The 21,283-nt window shown below is 49.5% G+C and overlaps 1 protein-coding gene and 1 non-coding gene across 3 annotated transcripts in view; one reads left to right on the plus strand and one right to left on the minus strand.

Annotated features, from left to right (window-relative positions):
• Chst11 (carbohydrate sulfotransferase 11) overlaps window positions 1–21,283 on the minus strand; it is a 179,166-nt gene that overhangs the window by 22,848 nt on the left and 135,035 nt on the right. The window lies entirely within an intron of this gene.
• Window positions 358–463, plus strand: LOC127237857 (U6 spliceosomal RNA). The gene has a single exon (XR_007835882.1). It is a non-coding gene; the product is annotated as a U6 spliceosomal RNA (small nuclear RNA).

The following is a 21,283-nucleotide window of genomic DNA, read 5'->3' on the forward strand; positions in this document are numbered from 1 at the left end:
ATGTAGGAGACACTCTCATAAGAGCTTTAATTAGACACCCTCTGTATGCCTGACACAGCCCCCGGTAGCTTCTAAATTGCAAAGGTGAGGGCTGGGGAAGCATGGCTTCCCACTGCTGCTAAGGAAGAGGAGGGTTATGAGGCCAGATTCTCCCAGTGCCTGGAGGTTCACAGGCAATTCCATCCATAGACAACACCCACCCAGCTATCTGGGCATCCCTTAGCCCGGTCAAGGAGTCACATGAAATTAACGTCCTAATCCATCTATTATGCAAGGAGGCTCAGGGAGTCCTTATCCACTGTGGTGTCTGTCCTGAAACACACACTGGCATGAGGATCTTCGACAAGACCAGGGGCAGCGCTGGCTTTGCAGCACGTGAACTAGATGTGAAACGATACAGAGAAGATTAGCTTGGTCCCTGTGCTAGGATGACATGAAAATTCACGAAGTGACCCATATTTTTAAAGAAAGCAAATACAGAAAAAAATGCTAATTGAGGATGATAAGAGTGTTTACTAGACCATTTCTTGACTCTAGGAAAAATGTCCAGATATTCTCTATTTGGAGGGAAAAAAACCAAAAAGATTAGATGGGGCCGTTGAGAACCTAATGGAAGGCTTGGAAAGCACTTCTCAAGCCTACCACTCCACCTCTGCCCAAGAGAGGTGCATGCAGATAGTTCTAGAACATCCCCAGAGGCTCCCTTGGGTTCCTGTGTGGCACAGTATCACTAATGTGGACCACACTCTTTCTCTGCAAAGGCAAAAGAAATTCTCTTTCCTTGCCAAGGCCCTAATCCCTGTGAAAGCTGGGTAGGGGACATCCCTCTTACTTAACATAAGCTTTCTCTTCAGAACCACCTCCGAGGATGACATTCATCTGGTTGGCTCCTACAAGATTACCAAGCACACAGCTTCACACAAAGCGCCCGGCCCGGCCCGGCACGCAGGCCATGGCAGACACACTAGGGAGGCTGTCATAGGTTGGGGTGGGGCTGCTCTTGGTAACACATTACTTCCCCCATGTCGCTCTGGGTGATGGATGGTGCTGTGTGAAAGTCAGGCAACAGCTTCTTGGTGATAGCCTGGGAGAGCCCGTCCCCTCACACCCGGGGACCATGTCCTTGTCACTGGTCACTTGCAGTTATGTGCTTCTGGGGCCGTGCACAGGGTTTGTAGTAAATGCTTATTCAGTAACTACACTACGAAGATGGCTCCCCCCCTCCCAAGTTGTTCTCAAGATAACTTTCGGACATATGTGTGAAGTGAGACCCTGCGGGTGTATGAGTTTTGTCTCTTACTGGGACACTGAGGATTTTGAACCGGAACCAAATTTCCACAGCTTTTCAGGACAGCCACGAAACTTCTGTCTCTGCCTGGGACTTCCACCATGTAAAGGCCTTACAAGAACGTAAGAGAGGTCCACTGCACAAGTAACAGCTGGCACATGCACACTTACAAAATGACAGGTTTTGATAACTGAGTTGCACAGCAAACTGGCTGCACAGGCAGCAGCAAGACCATTTTACAGAACAGAAAGCTGAGGTCCAGAAAAGTGGTGATAACTTATTCAAGGCCACACCTGGGACTGGCTAGCGGTACCGGGACCCCAAGGTCGCACATCTAGCCTCACCTCATCCAGCTGCGGCCAGTTCCTAGGAGCTGACTCAGGACTGCCTTCCAGCTCCGTCTCTACTCCCTGTTTCTCAACAGTGGACGGTCTGACCACAACCCTCTCTGCTGGCTGGAAGCTACTGACTTCTATGGCTCAGACACCCAGGATGTGACTCAGGCCTGGAAAAGTCAAGCCCAGGACTAAGCTCCGGCTGAGCACAGAGTGAGGTGGAATGTTCCGAGGCAAAGCAAAGACAGGAAACTCCCAAGAGCTCCCCATTGAGAATGGGGTCCATAAACAGCTGGGCCTTTACTCCCTGAACTCAAAGTACTTCAATCCTGGAAGGTTCCCGTGAAGCTCACCCTTGTCACAGACGAATGGCATTATCCTGACCCGTCAGTCCGTCCCCACATTATTTGTTAATTGATTGGTTCACTCATTGGGTATGATCTCATGTAGGATCCTGCTAGGCCATCCAGCTGAGGGATCTGACAGTCAGTGTCACAGAGGGGGGTGTAAGGGTTTGATAGATGTGGGGAAGGTGTGAGTCAGGAAACAGAGTTTTTGCTGGTCTGTATAGAACATCCCCCAAAGCAGGCAGGATGCGGAGAGCTTTGCCAGGCCCCACTGCAGGTCAGTGGCTGAGCTGGTTAATCCTGGCCTTCTGAGCTAAATAAGTCCACAACACTGAAACGCCTCCTCATCCAATGTCTGTATAAACCACTGTGAAGTTACTTTTGTGATGGAACTTTCTGATGGCCAGGCACCAGTTACAGGTCATTTCTGTCGCAGCCCACAGGCTAAAACCTACTAGTTGCCTATTTATTATTATTTGGATGTGTGCATGTGTGTTATGTGTTGGGGTGCTTGTGCATGTGTGTGCACTTGCATGGAAAGGCCAGAGTACCACCTCAGTGTCATTCTTTGGACACTGCCCTCCTTTGATATATTTATTTATTGAGACGGGCTTCTCAATGGCCTGGAACTTGCATAGAGACGAGCTGGTCTCTGTCTTCCTAGTGCAGCTCTTTTGGCCTTGGTCATGGGTTCTGGAGATCAAACTCAGGTCCTTGTCCAGTAGGTGCTTCGCCGACGGAGATATCTGCCTAGTCAGTTTTTAATGATGCTAGAGATAAAATTTTCATGTCTAAGTGACTATGTTTTAACTGCATATAGTATCACTGCCTGTTGGTGTGGGAGTGTGCATGTGCACAGTGGTCGGAGGACAACTTTTAGGAGCTGGGTCAAGACCAGCCTAGACTGTTTCAAAACAAATGCAAACAAGAACAGCAAAAGCCCCTGCCCTGCCCGTTTATCTTCTAGGCTGTGACATAACTCATTCAATCAAGCCCAAGGCACTATTCTTGGTTTACTGCATAGTTTTTACACAGTGTCTTATTAAACATCACACAGCCCCCAACTGAACACCCAAGGGTTTTCAAGGCTTTCTTTTAGCATGATTCTGAAGGTTGTTTTGAGAACATATTAAAGAGCTGTGGTGTGTGTGTGTGTGTGTGTGTGTGTGTGTGGTGTGTGTGTGTGTGTGTATGTGTGTGTGTGCTTACACTAGAGCATGCCATCTTGAGGCTGCGTCTACTTTACTCTGCATTGGCTTAGGGGCAGTGGTGAGTTACCTAACTTACCCCTGCTTTGGTGTTTCTATCAGCCACGTGGATGGAAATGTCAGGACTAAATCCACCAATAAATACACTTGTAAACCTTGTGGCCACTGACTGCAGTGTTAGTAACCTGTCAGCACCTAGTCTGTAACAGCAAGCTATTCCTTCAGAGCCCACCACCCACGGCCAATTTTCTGGATGCTGACATACGGGAGGACAGGGCCGGAGGGTCTCAGCAAGCTCCCTTTGCCAGACTGGGGTGCCGGAAGCACACAGGGTTCCCAACTCATAAGCACCCAAATACCTGTGACTCTCTGTTTTAGTGTTTTTTTTTTTTTTTTTTTAAACTATAGGAGGCCCTTGACACAATGCAGGGAGGTGATAAGCAGAAAACATGACCACATTTTTGCCAAATTCAAGCATGAATGTTCACACTTCTGCCAGCAGCAGGAAATGCAAAGCGGCAGACCCACCCTCCCAAGTCAAGCATGGAAGGGAGACCATGACCTGCTTCTCAGGAAATACCGTTGGCACTGCTAACACCTGAAGAAAACATGCCAGGAACTAGTTTTTCAGAGCTCTCTGGAGAATGACCATCTGCACAGAAAGGGTTCAAGCACTGGATCGATCTTGTGCTCCATCTCAACTTGTCACGGTCATGTCAACAGGTCATCTGGGATCCTAGAGAGTTTATTCAGTGCCCCTGATGTGCAAGACGCTTCCAAGAGATCAGTCAATGATTGCAGCTTGATCACCCAAGAGAGATGGCAGGACAGAAAACACTCAATGTTAAAGAAATGTCTCTGAAACTCAAGATGGTGTTTGGCATGTGCCCTGTTGGCCCTTGAGTCCTGGGCCTTATCACAACCACTCTTTGTCCGCCCCCCCCCCAAAGAGGTTGCTGCACTAGCTGTAAGTTTGTGGATAGGAGAAGGGTTGCCATGGGAATAAGCACTCACCCAATTTTTCATACCAGCCTTTGCAGAGAGAAAAAACAAGACTCAATGTGTAAAATATCTAAGCAAAACAATGACATTCTATTGTCTGATTCTTTTTGGTTTTGTTGGTGACTAAGTGCATAAAGTATATTCAACATTGAAAGTGTAAAACTTAATGTGAAACCCTATACATTCCACCCCAAATGCCTATTTTAATTGTATAGAAGTTATTGGAGTTGGAATTTGGGTCTAGTTAATTTTAGTGTGCGATTTTTTTTTTTACATTTTTTTAAAAAGAGTATTTCATACAATCAAAAGCAAACAAAAGACCCCAACAAAATGACACCAATAAAACCACCCAAAGCTCCACTTAGAAGATTCTTTCTTTTGAAACCACAGTATTCACAGTTGTGAGCCTTGACCGGAAGTCTTAAAGAGTCCTACAGGAAGTGACGTATTATAACTGAGCTTGTGTGGGCCCAGCCCTGGAAACAAAGTTTCCCTCCTTTTACAAATCACTTACTCAGTCCTGGAGGGAATAGATGACTGTCTACCACACAACTGTTCTGTAGTCTGCCTTCTGGCCCATAGCCAGGGAGATCCGACTTTTAGAGAAAGTCACGTCAGTCCCATGAATCATTGTGTGGAAATGCCAGCTCCTATTAGAATTTGGTAAGTTCCTGCTTGAGAAGTTCCCAAACCCGGGGAATTTTGGAAACAGCTTGTCTCAATGAGTGTTCAAGCATAGGGCACAGGGTCAGCCCCAGCAGGCCAGGGTTTCCAATTCTGACTCAGTTTGTTTCATAGAGAAGTCCAGACACAACCCTTCACAAGCGACTCAGATTCCTGGGGCTCCCTGCATATTGAGCCATATCATCCTCACCGTGGGTTTGAAAGCCATGTTTACCCACAAGTTGGGGATGCAGCTGTGCGAGGCTGAGAGCCACGCCTGAGCCACATAGCTAATGAGTCTTTAAATCGTGCTCACCAACTCTAACATTATGCCTAATGATTAACGTTTTAAAAAGTATAAAAAGGTGTTTGAAATTTATCACCGGGTAATAAATCACAGCTTAATTTTTTTCTCAATAAAAGGCAGCTAAGTAACACAAGGCAAGCATATGTATTAAAAGTCATAAAATGAGTCTGAGTTTCTTATACCAAACAACCTAATTTGCTTATACATAAATATCAAGGGACAGAAAGCAGGCTTTCAAGCCAAATTGAATGAAAAAGTGTGTAGTCACATCACACCCTGGCCCTTGCAGGAGGCTATATATTAAGATTTTTTTTTTTAGTTCTTACACCTCATGCTTCTGGAGCAATAAGACAAATGAGGTTTTGCACATTTATTTCAGCATAAATTAACACTAACCATCTGGGTGGATAAGATAACCAAATAGCCATAAAATCTTGGCAGCCTCGACCTGAAGAAAAATTGCTTGGGAGCTGAGAAGGGGGAAAATCCACCCAAGGTTTGCTGGAGGGATCCCAACATGATCACAGGGCTCATGAGGATTCCGACTCAATCTCGGACTTCAATCATAACCCTGACGGGGAAGCAAGCTTTAGGGGAGAGGTAATGGAGACAGCAAGTCTATAAACTGAATACCTCTTCACTTGCCAAGAGCATCTTGTGTTTAATTTGGACATCCTCATGGCCCCCAGATTGAGGGAGGCTCAGTGTTTATCATATCCAATTAAAGAGGGCAGAACTAGGATCAGAGAGAGTTCAAGGCCAATACTCTCTTTTCTACCACATTTGGATACCCATTTCAAAATCCACCCACCCACTCATCCATCCATCCATCCAACCACCTACCCACCTAGCCATCCACCCACCTATCCACATACTCACCTAACCATCTATCTATTAATCCACTAACCTATCAACAACAACTACCCATCTACTCATCCATCCATCTATCCATCCATCCATCCATCCATCCATCCATCCATCCATCCATCCATATTTCATACCAATTCTTGTTTGTTCTACAGTTCTTCTTGAAAGAAAAACGGGAAGGCTAATTCCTAGGCATGCATCCATGGACACAGGCACAGATGCTCAGGAGGACCTCCTTCCTCACTGACAATGCACCAGCCTGGGGCCTGGGTTCAGCTATATTTCCTCAGCCTTCGCTGCTGGCTTTCCCTCTCCAGTATGTGCTGATGGTCAAGTGCTAGGCATTATGGGATCACTCTTTTACCTCTCTACCCTTCTCCTCTGCATCCTTGGTAGGATTCCTGGTCCCTGCAGCTTGACTTACTTGAGGGAAGAGAATCCAGGGCTGACTTTTCCCATACATATGAAGGCATCCCTTCAACTCACACTCATTTATTCGTGTGTATCTTCCTTCATTCATCCAATAAGTAGCCACTAGGTATCTATTAACTGCCTAGTGATAGGCCTAAGGGCTAAAATAACACACAAAATTCAGATATTAAATAAAACTATAGGTCTTAGAATTTGCCCTGTGGCCTGGTAATCCAGTGCTGGCGAAGTGCACATAGGCCCCAGGAAGTTGCAAGGGCTCAGGTGGGCAGCTGGCTGGGGAATATCATATCAGGTCTTACTAGCTGCTGAGAAATACCCATCTGTAGGTGCTGTTCTGAGTGGCTGTGTCTGAGTCTGCTCCCCGCCGTTACAGGGAAATTGCAGTGTAGCCACAGCTGGATTTCAAACTTCGGAGGTTCCATGTCCTAACAAAACCACAGGATTGACCACAGAGTGATCACAAATGCAACCCACTTCCTACTGGCATCAACGACCTCCACATGTGGACGCGTCGGCAGGGGCGATAGCACAGCCCAGCCACGAGGACGCCGGGCATCGGCTGCTTAGGTGCTGGCTCATGCTTCAGTGAGCAGAAGGTGTGAGGCTGAGGAGTCAGCCCAGCTGCCTTCTCTCTCTCACAGCTGCCGTCCATCCTTCCTTCTGCTCGCCCTTCTCTTTAACCTCCCCCATGCCCCCCTTCCCTGCCAGCGGCCAGTCACCTTTTAGAGTGGACCGGCTTCTGACCCTACACACAAAATGAGGATGTGCATTGTCCTTGTGAGGTAATCCAGAGACGGGCCACAAGGCTTGCTAGGCATTCTCTCGGCAGAGCCAGGAACAGGTTGCAGCAAGGACTTGTTGCTATGGTTACACAAGCTGGCTAGGCAGTGCCAGCAGCAACATTCAAATCCAGACCCCAACTTGGGCTGCTCCCTGTTGGAGGAGAGGGCACTGCTGGATGCAACATCAATGGATGGGTGGGAGGGACAGCTTGCACTCCAACATGAGGTGGCTTCCCGTGATAAACAGATGCCATGCCGGTGAAGTCCCTGAACCATAGAGGCAACGCCACCTGCGTCTCTAGCCTGTCTCTCAGTGACAGGGTAACAGATGCAAAGAATATTCCAGTGGAGATGGAGTGTGCATGAAAACCAGGCCCACATGCTATTGGTGGGTACACTGGGGCAATCGTGACTCCTCCGTACAGCGGTCCATTTCTATGTGTGGTCTGCCTCCAAGGCCAGCGCTGAAACACAGCCACAGGTATGCTCCCCAGACAAGGGAGAGGCAGGGGCCCTCTCTAATGTGCGTGAGCTTTATCCCAGTAGTTGAAGAACTAAACACATCAAAATGGCTGGCCCTCCCATGAGCAAGAGAACTCCTCTAACCCAGCCGTGAGATTTCTTCAGCGTTCACACCCAACTGAAACAAAAGCTCTTCTGAGTGGAAAGGAGCCGCTGTTCTTCTGGGCTGTACAATGAAGAGGCTCGGCAGCCCCTGTCATCACTCTATTACACTAAGTGACTTTCTACACTTGCCTTGTCTTCACAGAAGGCCCTAAGGCAAGCAGAGTCCCCAGGAAGCCCTTTTAGGGGTTCAGCTTGTCCTGCGTGCTCCCTGAAGATAGCCACTGTGCCTGGGCTGTGTGCAGCATCTGGGATGCAGGTTCTGTGAGTTCCTGATATGATGTTTGAGTGGATGCTAATAAGGTTCAGCAGTCAACCCTTCCAAAGCGGACGAGGGGCCAACTGTCCTCAAATCGAGGACTTTGCTGACTTCAAGTTTTCATTGTCTCCGCACCTGGAGCACATGCAGGGACTCAATGGGTCACAGCAGAAGTAACCCTTCCTCCAAGAAGTCACAGGCAAAGTGTGAACTCCCAGTCCTCAAGAAATAGCTTCTCCCAGGAAGATACCCCACTTCCGGGCCACCCAGGTCCACGCCCAGAGTAGTCCTCACCCATCCCACACATGATGGAGTTAGACTACTACTAAGTCTGAAGACCCAAGTTTGATCCCTGAGCCCTGGGTAGGAGATAACCCATTCCTATATGCTGTCTTCTTGTGTGTGTGTGTGTGTGTGTGTGTGTGTGTGTGTGTGAGTGTGTGAAGGCAGTCTATGTTCCCTCCACTCAACACATTAACAGCAATCTTACTCTTCCTGATTCTTTGCTGTCTTGAGGAGAGTATGAAGAAACGGAATGTCCCATTACACTGAACTGTCACAGCAATAGACGAGCAATGGTGATTGAAGCAACTCAGCAGCAAACGTCTGCAGAGTCTACTCATTTCATCCATCAAGCCTCAGTTTCCCCATATGTAAAATGGATCCACTACACAAGCGACCATGGGGAAAATATTTAGAACAAGGGGGGAGGTACACAGAAGCACACCCCGTCAGCAGTCAACACAGCACCTGTGTGCCAGGAGTCTCCTAGCTCAGCGACAGTGAGAGCCAGCCCGTTAAGTAGTCCATGGGTAGTTAGCGAGACGCCAGATGAACAAATAAGACTGATCATTCCGGGTGTTTATACGGTGGGGTCACTGGGAAGCTGGGATGAAGCTGGGCCATAAGGAAGAAAGAGCCTGGTCCCTGCGTAAGGACAGTTGCAGGGGATTGGCCAGAGCCACAGTGACTGAGGTACCGGGTGGGAGGGAATGAAATCAGAACAAACTGCGGGCCCCTCATGGACAGAACATCACCTTGGCCAATGCTACTAATTTCCAACAGCCAACGTGGCAACATGATGGCCAAGAGCAGGACCAGGCATGCCCACGCACCAACAGAACTTCCTATCGAGCTCCCATGACCGCGCAAAGGGTGGAACTCCCCCCCCCCCATCCTGCTCCCCACCCCACCCCACCCCCTCACATTCTAGTGGTCTCTCCCATCTCACCAGGCTTCTGGGAAGATTTATTCCTGATTCCTCCTGGAAACATCACATAACTTGCAGAAAGCTGATCACACAGAGTGGCCATTGAGGCCTCTTTCACTGTACACTGTGACAAAAGAATGCCTTGATCCACAGCGTTCACAAGAGAACGCCACTTGCTGAGCCGACGATGCCTCTCCGCACACCCTCCTGTTTCACACCCATCATCTGCTCAATGACCCTTTTGTTCCCCGCGGAGCCGAGTTCCGACGAGCTGGGACCAGGTTTGTTTTTTTCTGCGTTCCATAGACCATTACTGGGACCCCTGGACTGACTGTTGAGCTGAAACTCGCGTTCCTTCTGACCACGCCAAGTCACTGGACTGTTTGTTGTTACAGAGAGAACGGTTCCCTTTTTTTTTTTTTTTTTTTTTTGGAGCCAATTAGGACCATGAACTTTACACACACGGGGCAATTTTCTGCTCTCAATAGCGGGGCAATTCCACTACTATTAAAACCATCTTTTTTTTTCTTTCTTTCTTTCTTTCTTTTCAGATTAGGAAGGACAGGAGGAAGTGAGGGACCACGAAAGAAACAAGAAGGATGGGGAGAGGCAGGAAAGGGCACTTTGGTGCTGGCTTACAGGGTTGAAAGGGACGGGCACTACTCTGTTTTGTTCTAAAGGCTGAGCTGTGCTGCGGTCCACCAAAGTCAAGGACAACGCGAAGGACCTGGGTGACAGACCCAAAGACAGTCACACCGAGTACCTGTAGCTAGTATGGCTAGAAGAGATTTGCAGGCATGACTAGCGTGGCGTGGGAAGGTGACAATGGGCTCCCAGGTGTGCTCAGGGCCGCCATAGTCCCCCTTATAGAAGGCAAGCAGGTCCTGCTGTGTGTACCTGATGGGGAGGGCCAGGAGCAGAGTCTCGCTAGACCTCCCAGAGCCTGGATGTGCTGCAACCTTGACTTTGGCCCCAGGAGACCCACCTTGATCTCTGAATCCCCAGAAATGCGTAAGAATTCATCAGTGAGGAAAAAACAAAAACAAAAACAAACAAAACAAAAACAAAAAACAAACCCATTGTTATTGTCATAGAAAATTCACACAGCGTGGATACAAGGGTGGTCTCCTGCCCCAAGGAAAGAAATGGCTCAGGGATGAACATGATGGGCAAGGTTATGGCTGAGGAAGCTTTCCTGCATTGTGCCATCTCTAGAGAAATTGGGTGGGGGGTGCCCCTCCTCCCACGACACACACCAGGGCAAGCCCTCCAGGCTCACACAAAACAGCCGGAGAGTTTTACAAGGACCCAACGGTTAACACAGCTAGTGCTTTGAGAGGCCAGACAGCATGCCTCGGGCTCTGTGTGTGTTTGTAGTTCAGAATACCCCGTAAGACGGGTGCCTGTACTGGCGGCTTTTCTGCTCACGGTAACAATGTACCTGCTAAAAAGGACTTGGGCAGGGCGGTTCTCTTCGCTCCTGGCCTAAGGGGATATAGTCTATGGTCGTGGGAAAGCACAGCTGTGAGAGGTTCCTGCTGAGAGCGAGGGGTCAGGGAGCAGAGAGGCAGGGCTAGAACACGGTTCAGCTATAATTGTTAAAGCCCACCCTCCACGGACCCACTTCAAGACTGTTCTACAGCCTTCCAAAGCAGCACCACCATCTTGGAGTCAAGTGTTCAAACACGAGGCTTCGGGTGACATTTCACGTAGAAATCCCAACTACTGGTGGGAGCCCACTCCACAGGAAGGGAAACCAAGGCACATAGGATTGAGTTGCTCAAGGACTCAGCTTAGGACTAGCTCAGTTCCAGGACTAGTAAGTAGCTTTTTGGCCTTTACATTAGCACAGAGTTGGCCCTTCACTCATCATACCTGCCAATCTGGTAAGTGTCATTTACTCACTCATCCATCCATCCATTCATTCATTCACTCACTCATCCATTCATTCATTCATCCATCCATTCATTCATCCATTCACTCACTCATCCATTCACTCACTCATCCATTCACTCACTCATCCATTCATTCATCCATTCACTCACTCATCCATTCACTCACTCATCAATTCATTCATTCATCCATTCACTCACTCATCCATTCACTCACTAACTCACTGACAAACTCACTCATTCACCGCTTCTCCCACTCCCTTCCTCATTCATTCATGCATTCACTCAGTCGTTTACTCAGCATTCATTGATTCACTGCATCAATGGCTCATCCACTCCCTCATCTATGTATTCATTCACTGAAGTCCCCTTTAGCTTCTTGGATACCGAGGATAAAGACACTAAAAGCATCCCATGCACATCAAAAGCTAAATCCAGCCTGCACAAGGCAAGACCACCTCACCCGGAGGGAGACGGGCAAAAGGCTGCCGTGCTGGGGCTGGGGGCCCCTGAGTATCCACAACTACTAAGACAGGGGTGTGAGAGAAGCTGCTGCCATGTTTGTTCACAAGAGCTTCTTCATTAACTCTGTTTCCATGTGGGGCTGTCCCATTTCACAATGAATATTCACTGTCACGTGTTGCTGGTTCAGTTTTACAAGTATTTCTTTGCACACTCCTCATTTGGTCAGAGTATTTTAAACACATCACTGACTGGAGTGGTCAGTACGAAAACAGATGCCATGTAAGAAATATCTGTATTAGTCTGAGCTGCAAGATGTAAGAATCCATCAGTACCTTTCTTTTAGAACATGACAAAGTGTTTTGTATTTCACTTCTCAAGTAAATGTGTGTTAAGGCTTGTCCTCATGGCTGGTATGTAGAGTGCATTAAACCCCAGAAAACCAGGGTGCTGGGAGCTAATGTGGCATGCTCAGGACACACAGCATCTGGGCTAGGAAGGGAATCCTCATGCCAAGCGTAGATACGGCGTCTTAGAGCCGAGTTACGGGCTGCGAAGCTCTTGAGAGAAACGTCTGCAGTTGTCTCCACTCGGGGACGAAAGCAAACTCTCCACACTGCTGATGGACGGAAGGAGGTGTCTCTGTTTACTCCAAGTCACTCCATGTTTATATATTTATCACAGCTTCTCGTGACCAGAGTTCTAGAAACAGCAGTAACTGAAGAGGGCAGACCTGGGAGGTGCCTCACAGCGCGACTGTGCATCGATGCACCACCCCTGCATTACTGTATCGCGGGAGGCTGAGGCCAGGCAGGTGGCCAGTGCCCCCGAACACCTGCTAGCACCATGAATGGGCACGCGTCACAGGGTGGCTCATGGAGGGGGGTTTCCCTTTTCATTCCCATATGCTGGTGTATCTTGGCAGAATCTGCCAGGAAGCAGGACCAATGGCCTCTTTCTTCTCCCTCTCTAGCGTTGCCCACTCCTTCCTGCCCGATTTGGCACAGATACCTGCAACGTGTCTACAGGACAGCGAGACCCTGCGCAGTCGTTCAGGCAAACGGTTTCTCTGTCCGGTGCCCTGCTGTCTCTGTCGGCAGCGTCCTCTATGTAGACCGGCCCCTTTGGTTGATGCCTAGGTCATCTTCCAGGTTGGAGATGAGAACTCGGGCTACCATATTGTTTTAATAAAGCCAAAGAAAACATTCCCAACACCAGGACACTGACAGAACATTTAAGAACAGGCTGGTGGTCACTGTGCCAAGGTTTCTAATCAACGGTTGTCTCTTATTCTCCAGCCACCCTACCCTGTCACAGTAAGGAAATTGGTCATCACCATGTTGGCTCATATCAATGTCCTGCAGTCACATGACTACCAAGAGGCGCAAGGGACGGACATCAATATCCCACAGCTCCATGCCTGCCAAGGGGCACAGGTGTAATGGCTACTCTTGGTTGCCAACCTGACTACACCTCAAAATAACTTAAACCCAAGCTACGGGGGACACCTGCGAGGGACTTTTCTTGTTGGATCTTTTGAGGAGGAAAGGCCCACCTTGAATCTGGGCCACACCTTCTGGTGGCAGCCTGTATAGAGGGCATGGAAGAAGGACATGTTTGCTCTTAGCCTCCTTGCTCTCACTCTCCGCTGGGGTAAGGGCCTACTCCTTCAGGAATGTGACCTCTACTGGAGACCAGCAGAGACATCTAGCCTCATGGAGCAAACAACTGCTGGATTCTTGGACTTTTCCTCAGGAGACAGCTATTGTAGGAATAGTCAGACCACAGCCTGTAAGTCACTCTAGTCAATCCTATAAATATGTACATGTGCACGCGTGTGCGCTCTCTCTCTCTCTCTCAATCTCTCTCTCTCGGGACCCTGAATAATAACATAGGTCTCCCGCTGCATGGCCCTTCTGACTTTGTGTAATAAGACTCCGAACCGTCTCATTAACAGGGTCTTTCCTCACTAGAATTCTCAAAAACTCCACCAAAGGAAGAAACTAAGTCACACACAAAGGCGCCCAGACACAAGATCTCATTTGCACCACAGCTCTTTGTGACTCCTATGTCCCTAGGCTAGGGTCATGGGGACACAAAGGGACCATGTCTGGTCAGGGAGGAGGTGTCGGGAGGTATCGGGAGCAAGTGATGCCCCCCAGTAGAGAAGGAAACTCCGAGAGTGAGACAACTGGCCTTACCCAGGTCCACGAGAAAAGCTGGAATTACTGGGTCTCTACGCGCAGGCCCAGGTCATTCTCACATGTCCATCACCCCTGGAGGGTGGGGGTGGGCTTTTTTGGGTAACTCCCACACGGGGAACCAGAGGTGGAAAACAATGTGTTCTGGGAGTGTGTGTTCACGGAAGGGGCTGGCTTAGAGAGAGGGAGATGGGAGTAGCTGATGGAGAGGCGTGGATGCCAAGTCCTGGGGCAGACGCTGTAAGATCTAGTGACTTGGTTTTGAGGGCTGGTGCTCCTGCAGCCCCTCTGGCATCCCAGAGATAGAGCAGTGAGAGGACTCCCACGGACTGTCCCGTCCATCCAGGGGACACCTGTAGCCCTCCCCGTCTTGACGAGGCCAGTTTGATACCCAGCAAAGAGAGCGGGAGCCTCCAGTGCACCTGGGCAAGCTTCCACCGCTGGCCAGCTGTCGGCGTTGATCAGGCTTTTATAAAAATGTTCCCAGGATGGGGAAAGGAAATGAGGGTCTATAAGTAATATTTGGTGAATCGAGCATTTTCCATGTAGCAAACACTGGCCTTCGTCTTGAGTTTGCACAGGCTTTTGAGGGAGCTACCGGTAACCCAAGGTATAGGAAGTCAACAGGACAGCTAAGCTTAGGGCAGGCGGATGTGGCCGTGCTGGGACTAGATTCTAGGAAGTCTGGTCTCTGGAGCTGATTAGCTTTTATAACACCAGAGAACCTGAGGACCTGGGGACACTCTGAACCCACAGTCCAGGCTGGATGGGCATTTTGCTTTGAGTGTCAGCAGCTCTGTGTTGGGTGCAGTCAGCTGGGCTGTGTGTTGGGTGCAGTCAGCGGGCGTGGGGGGTGCCTTATTCAAGATCCGGACAGTTCGAACGAAGAATGCACAGACCAACCTACTGTACTAGGCCTGCCCTTCGATTCCAGCCCGAGGCAGCGGAAGGACCCAGAAGCTGTCTTTCAGAGACGCAACCTTCACTCGCAGTTTCTGAAAGCTGGAGGGGGAAGCAGTTCAAAACAAGCACAGCTCTCCAAATAGTGATAAATACCTCAAATTAGCCAGCGAGTTTAAAAGCCCGCTGGCTGCTCTTTTTCCCAGAGCGGGAACAGGCTCCTGATTGTGGCCTGTTAGAATGGAACATTCAGGCGGGTGCCGAGCCGGCAAGCAGGGGAGACACTGGGGCTGCCCGGGGACACTGGCCCAGCTGGCCGGCCAGAGGACACAGCGGGTGATTGTGGAGCATGTGCTCAGAGGAGAGGCTGTGGCCAAGGAGAATCTGGGCCTGGGCCTTTCTCCTTTCCTGTACCAAGGTCTTTCTGATAGAAGTGGGGACAGGGAAATGTCAGGGCTGAAATGGCTGCTCCAGGACATCTTGATTCTGAAACAGTGACACCAGAGGCTGTTCTGTGTTCTCACAGGAAAAGGATAGCAGTGGCTGTGGTCTCCAGGACACAGCTTCTTCCACAGCTGAGCACTAGGGCTCTCCCTCTTCCCTACACGGGGACGACCTGCCGCCAGATGAACTGTTCATCCCAGGAGACAATGAGGGGCGGAATGACAGGCAGTGACAGTTCAGAAGCAGCGTGGTGCCTCTTCCCGTCCACATTAGACAAGGGAGCTCTCACCACAGGGCTGGGAAGCCTCACTGGTGAGGAATGGACGCACTCCTTCATCCATGTGGCCCCCGGACAGCTGACAGGCCAAGGCCCATGTTTCAGCACTGAGTCTTGGAAGGGCATTTGCACTCTGAGGCCTTGGGGCAGCCACACCAGTGCTCTGAACGTGGAAACTGGACTGTGACACCATCTACTCCCTGCGGCAGGGGATGGGAGAAGCCTGGGTTACTATTTCAGGGACTTATACACCTTGGTTCCTATCCTCCCTTCCGGACTGGCTTTATCAGGAGCTCTCAATCTTCTTACTGGGTCAACGGGGGACACATGAGTCCAGATGTCAGAATTCTAACCAAAGCCCCCGGACTCCAGCTTCTATGATGTAGCCTGTCCTGGCTACACTGCGTCCTGCAGACTCTGTGGATCCAGTTTGTTGGGCCACACTAGTCACCTCTGGGGCTTTACAGAGCGTAGTTCTCAGACCAGTGGCACCCACAGCATATAGACAGAGCTGAGAGAGCTTATGGGGTAAGAATTCGTGTCTGCTGCATGCCAGATAGAAGGTTCTAGATGTCTGTGCAGAACAGGGAGCTGCTGTCTGGAGAACATCGGTGTCGGCTTCACTTATTGTTATAATCAACCTTCCACATCTGCCCTGGCCCAGGGAGGGGGGCGCTGTTAAATGTGGTGCTGGTATTGTAAAGAAAACACAGTTTCGTAAATATCATAAACGAGCCTAAGTTGGTGGCACCATGAAACCGTGTTTTAGCAATTTCATAAACTTTAGGGTGTCACTAAGGCCTGCCTGTTTGGGGGGGTCGTTTCCTTATAAATCTGTGGCAGCGTCGGGAAGTCAGAATGGCGCCATAAAAAGAAAGCTGCCCACTTTTTGCAAAAGGTGCAGCAAGGCCACAAGAGAAAGGGGCAGGCCAGTCCCCCATTGCTCGGCTGTACGGCCAGTCAGACCTCACGCTTCCCTGGCAAGCTTTGCTGCTGGTGGCCTCAGGAACTTCCCCCATTGCTCGGCTGTACATTTTGCAGGCAAAGAAACAAATCCTCACTTTTCACTTGAAGCTGCGGTCCTCCAGAACAAACCACGAGGGTGTGACTTACAGCCCGGTCTGAACAGAGAAAGGCCTTGCTGTCCTTCCCTGAACTAAGGAGACTACATGTGGAGTAACACCTCCGATACATTTGTTGCCATTGTCACCATCACAGTTGTGTTGAAAAATGACTTTTAGAGAAAAGGTGTGGCACTCTGCCCTCAGCGCAAACATTCAGTTTATCTCCTGCGCTCACTGTGCGCCAGGCTGCAGGGAAAATGGTACTGAGGGATTTGTATCAAACTCCGGCACCTCCGCTGGGATGGAGGAGTGGTCTTCTGACTCAGCAGTTGAAGGGAACCCTGGTGGGCACCGGCTTGCAGCACACATCACTACCTCTATTAGCACAAACGCAATGCCCAGCATAGCACAGATGCTTAACACCAGTGATGGGTGGGTGAGTGGACGGGAAGATGGGCAGGTGGTTTGATGACTTGGTACATGGATAGGTAGGTGGATGGGCAGATGGATGAGTGGATGGATAGGAGGGTGGATGACTGACTACATGACTGGCACAGTGGGTGGATGGATGGACTGGCAGAAAGAGAGGCAGACAGGTAGATGGATGGGTAGATGGGTAGATGATTGAAGAGACGGAAAATAAGGAGGAAGAAAGAACAAAGTGGCCATTAGCAATTTGTTAAAGGGATTCCTGAGCTGGTGGGGTGGCTCAGTGGACAAAGGTTTTGGTGTACAAGGCCAGAGTTCAACCCCTGAAACACAGAGGAGAGAGGACCAACTCCCAAAGGTTGTCTGCAGACCTCCAAATGTGTGCCATGGCGTGAATGTGACTCCCCTCCATCCCCAATCCTTAAAAAAGAACAGTCCCTTAGCTGGGGTAAAAAAAGGGGCAGGGTGTCCATGTTAGTCAGCGGCCTTGAGATGATGCCGCGAACACCCAGGCAGAAATGCCCCTGGGCACCCTGCTTAGTAGGAGTGGCCGCACAGGTCCTGGAACACCTGCCCAGAAAAGCCACAGAGAACCATGGAGAAGACTGCAGTAACGCCACCAAATACGTGGGTTCAACTCTTTAAAATACAAAAATGGATAACCAAGAAAATACCCTGGGAGGGGGCTCAATAAAACTTCATACTGATGAGTCTGCCGGGGAACGCACATCATCTGACATATGTGTGCATTTAATATTTTGTGTAATATAACTGCGTTATTTTTACCTATTAGTACCATGGTGGGGACAGGACTTGGGACTCTGCCCTTCCCCATGCTCCCAACTCTTCTGTACTCTGCACTTTTGTTTTGTTTTGTTGCAATGCTGGGCTCAAACCCAGGGCTCCTGCACACACTAGGCAAGTGCTCTGTGGAGCCACACCCCTGGTCTGAAGTATCTCTTTCATACCAGGAAAGCATCTTCTTCTTTCCCAGTTTGAGAAAGCTTTGTTTCAGACTAGCGAAAGTGCAGTCGTTCCCCCCCCCACCCAGCACTGGTATGAGTTCTGTATCTGGGCATGGGCTGTGCATTGAAAACGCTTCGAGGGGGAAATACTGTGTCTCTACCAAACACATTAGGACTTTTATCTCATAGACAACTCCTGTCACCAAGGCATGAGAACTATATATATATACATCACACTGATGCTGTGGACGGGTGACCCAGATAGAGAGCTGAACACAAGTGAGCATTAGACATTTCCATGTGGCTTTGAACATTCATATTCCACATCCATGGAAGGAGGGAATCCTGGAACTCATCCCTTGCCTGAACCGAGTGGCAACTGATACAGCAAAACAGCCCTATTAGAATCTCTCAGCTAAACCATAGACCCAATAGAGAATTGACTTGGGGCCAGTGTCAGAGGAGTTCTGTCCAAGGTGAGGCGATCATCCAGCATCAGTCTGTGGGTTGAGTGCAGATGCTGAGGAAGAAGGATGATGCGTTTGAGGCCAGTGTTAGCTACATATTGAGACACTCTTAAAAACAGATACATGGATAATCTCTTCCTGCCACATGCACACACAGACCACAGCTGACTCACGAGCGGGAGCAAGCCAGGTTGAGCCCAAGCTTTGCTAGACCCTTGCCAACGCCTTGGGCAGCCCCTGCTTGCTGAGCAAACAGTGGGCATCTGTTTCCCTCGGCTGCAGAGAAGAACAGGCAGACAACTTAAATCACAGTAAATAAACCAGTGGCCCCTCGTGGGCTCCATGGCATAGTCGACTCCATACAATGTTTCCAGTTTTGCTACTTCAGCTAAATCATTTCTCAGTCCCTTCTCAGGAGTCTGTAAATGTCGCCATCTGGGACTGTAAACATTAAAATAAGAAGCCGTAAAAAATATCACTAAACCAATTAAAAGCTCAAGCAGCAGTGAACCCTCCTTGTGTTACGTCTGAAAAACAACGGCAGACCCCTCCCCTGAGCTAAGTCAGCATCCTGGATCAGTGGTCTCTACAGATTTTCTTCTTACTTCTCACAAGGACTCACAGCCAGCCATCTGGAGCCTAGGCAAGCTGGAGACCATTCGACACTCAGCCATGGGGCAGAATGGATGGGAAATCCCTTTGCCTCTGACCCCAGAGAGCAAATGCCATCAATCCTGGTTGCAAGAGTAGAACGATGACCTAGAAACCGGACCATTCAGAAAAAAACAAAACAAAACTGAATTCGGATCATAGCTGGGAACTGACTAATATTTACTTAAACCAAACTTCAAAGATGCAGGCTGTTACCCACAATAACACGGGAATCTGCCTCTGATGATGGGGTCTTTCACTGAGCTGTTCAAGTCACAAACCACCCTACCAAATACAATTGTGACCATTTCCAAATTCTCAGATAAATCTGAGGCTCAATGACGTTACCTGGCCTTCATGAGGGCACCCAACACACAAGAGACAGTTCCAACAACTTGACCGCTGATCTTGGAACCAAGTTCCTTCCTTTGCTCTATGGCCTACTTCAGGCATGATGCCAAGGCCAGGGGACAAACCCACATGGAGGTCCTGTGTGTGCCAAGTGCCTGCTAGCAATGTGATCCCTGACTTGAGCTCATCCAGCGATCATCTGAGTTTGCATTTCCACGAAGATGCTTCCTGCTTTCCCGCACCTCCACCCATATGGAGCTCACTGATTCATCCTAGATGGGAAGGAGACTCAGGATGTTTAATTGAAAGTAACGTCTTCCTCTGCCAAGATTCTGTGTCCTAATCCTGACACAAATAGAAAGAACAGGTGGTTTCTGAGAAAGCCAGAAAGTACAGACACCAGTCACCTCGTCTCCAAGAAGACTGATCCTCGCTCTCCGTGTTCCCGGGGTACCGTGCAACTGCAGTAAGAATCGACTAGTTGAAAAGCCTGATGCCCATCTCCCACACCCTGTTGAGGGAGCTCATGCTGTAGGGGACCAGGCAGGGAGTACAGGATGGAGGGACAAAGCTCAGGCACAGAAGAGGAAGGTCTGGTGAATGAGGAATCCTATGGGGACCCTGAAGCTCAGGGAGGTCGTCGCAATTAGGTAAGGCTCTGTTGGGTTATGACTGACATCCGCTGTGCCCAGTTCTGGAGATCTGGTCCATAGAAGAGTGAGCATCAAGGCCCAGGCTTGAATGGGAGACAGTGGGGTCGGGTGCACGGTGGATACGCACAGTGTGATAACTGTGATAACTTCTGAATGCCCAGCCTTTCCAGCAGCAGAAATGTCACAGACGGGCAAGAACCCCAGGCAGTCCACATGTAGGGAGTAGACCTGAGGTCCACCCCTGACCCACACCTCTTCACCATCCTTGGACTGGAGTTCCTCCAGCAGACTCAAACCTTGGCAGAGGTCACGGTTACAGGTGGCGCTAGACTGCTTCCATGGGACCTCAAGATAAAGAGGAACGTCAGACACCCATCCCCCGTCAGGAGTGAGGGTGGCCTTTTCTTCTGGCATGAGAGGATGTGGGGCGGGTGGGGCAGAGGGATAAAGTAGTCTTTTTATATTCGCCAGGTGCTGTGTGTGGAGCCAAGCCCACCACGGACCTTGTGCTTAGTGGAAATTTCCTCTGGGCCTGTTTCTCCGACTGGGCATGGTTCTCTTCCTATGGCCTATGAAATGACCTTCCATGTCTTCTATCCAAACCTGGCATCTCTAACACACTGGCAGCAAAGAAACTTCTGGAGCCATGTTTTCTCCTGGGCAGAAGGGCCAGGCTGTCTCTACCCGCTAAAGGAAACAAAGGCTATCCCTCACCTCCATTCAGCCCGCCTCCTCCAGTCCCCACAGTGAGGGGAAGAAAGCTACCAATACCCCCAATACCCCGGGAGCTGGACGCCCAGGCCTTACGTTCTTGGGCCAAGCAGTGTCTTGATGCCCAACAGATCTCCCGTGTCTAAAAACAGAGTAGCTTCCAGTTGTTATCATCAAAAGTACATCATCAGCGATGTTCTGGCAGCTCCTACAGCAGTGGTTCTCAACTTGTGGGTCACGACTCACTTGGGGGGGGGTCTAACAACCCTTTCACGGGGGTTGCCTAAGGCCATCTGAAAACACAGATATTTACATTACAATTCATAACAGTTTCAACATTAGAGGTATGACGTAGCAACTAAAACAATTTTATGGCGGAGAGGTCACTGTAACGTGAGGAGCTGCATTTAAAGGGTCACAGCGCTAGGAAGATTGAGAACCACGGATCTACAGGAACAAAGCTTGGGCTATAGCTGGGTGGGACACAGCAGT

Source organism: Phodopus roborovskii, unplaced genomic scaffold, assembly GCF_943737965.1.
Source record: "Phodopus roborovskii unplaced genomic scaffold, PHOROB, whole genome shotgun sequence".
Taxonomy (NCBI): Eukaryota; Metazoa; Chordata; class Mammalia; order Rodentia; family Cricetidae; genus Phodopus; species Phodopus roborovskii.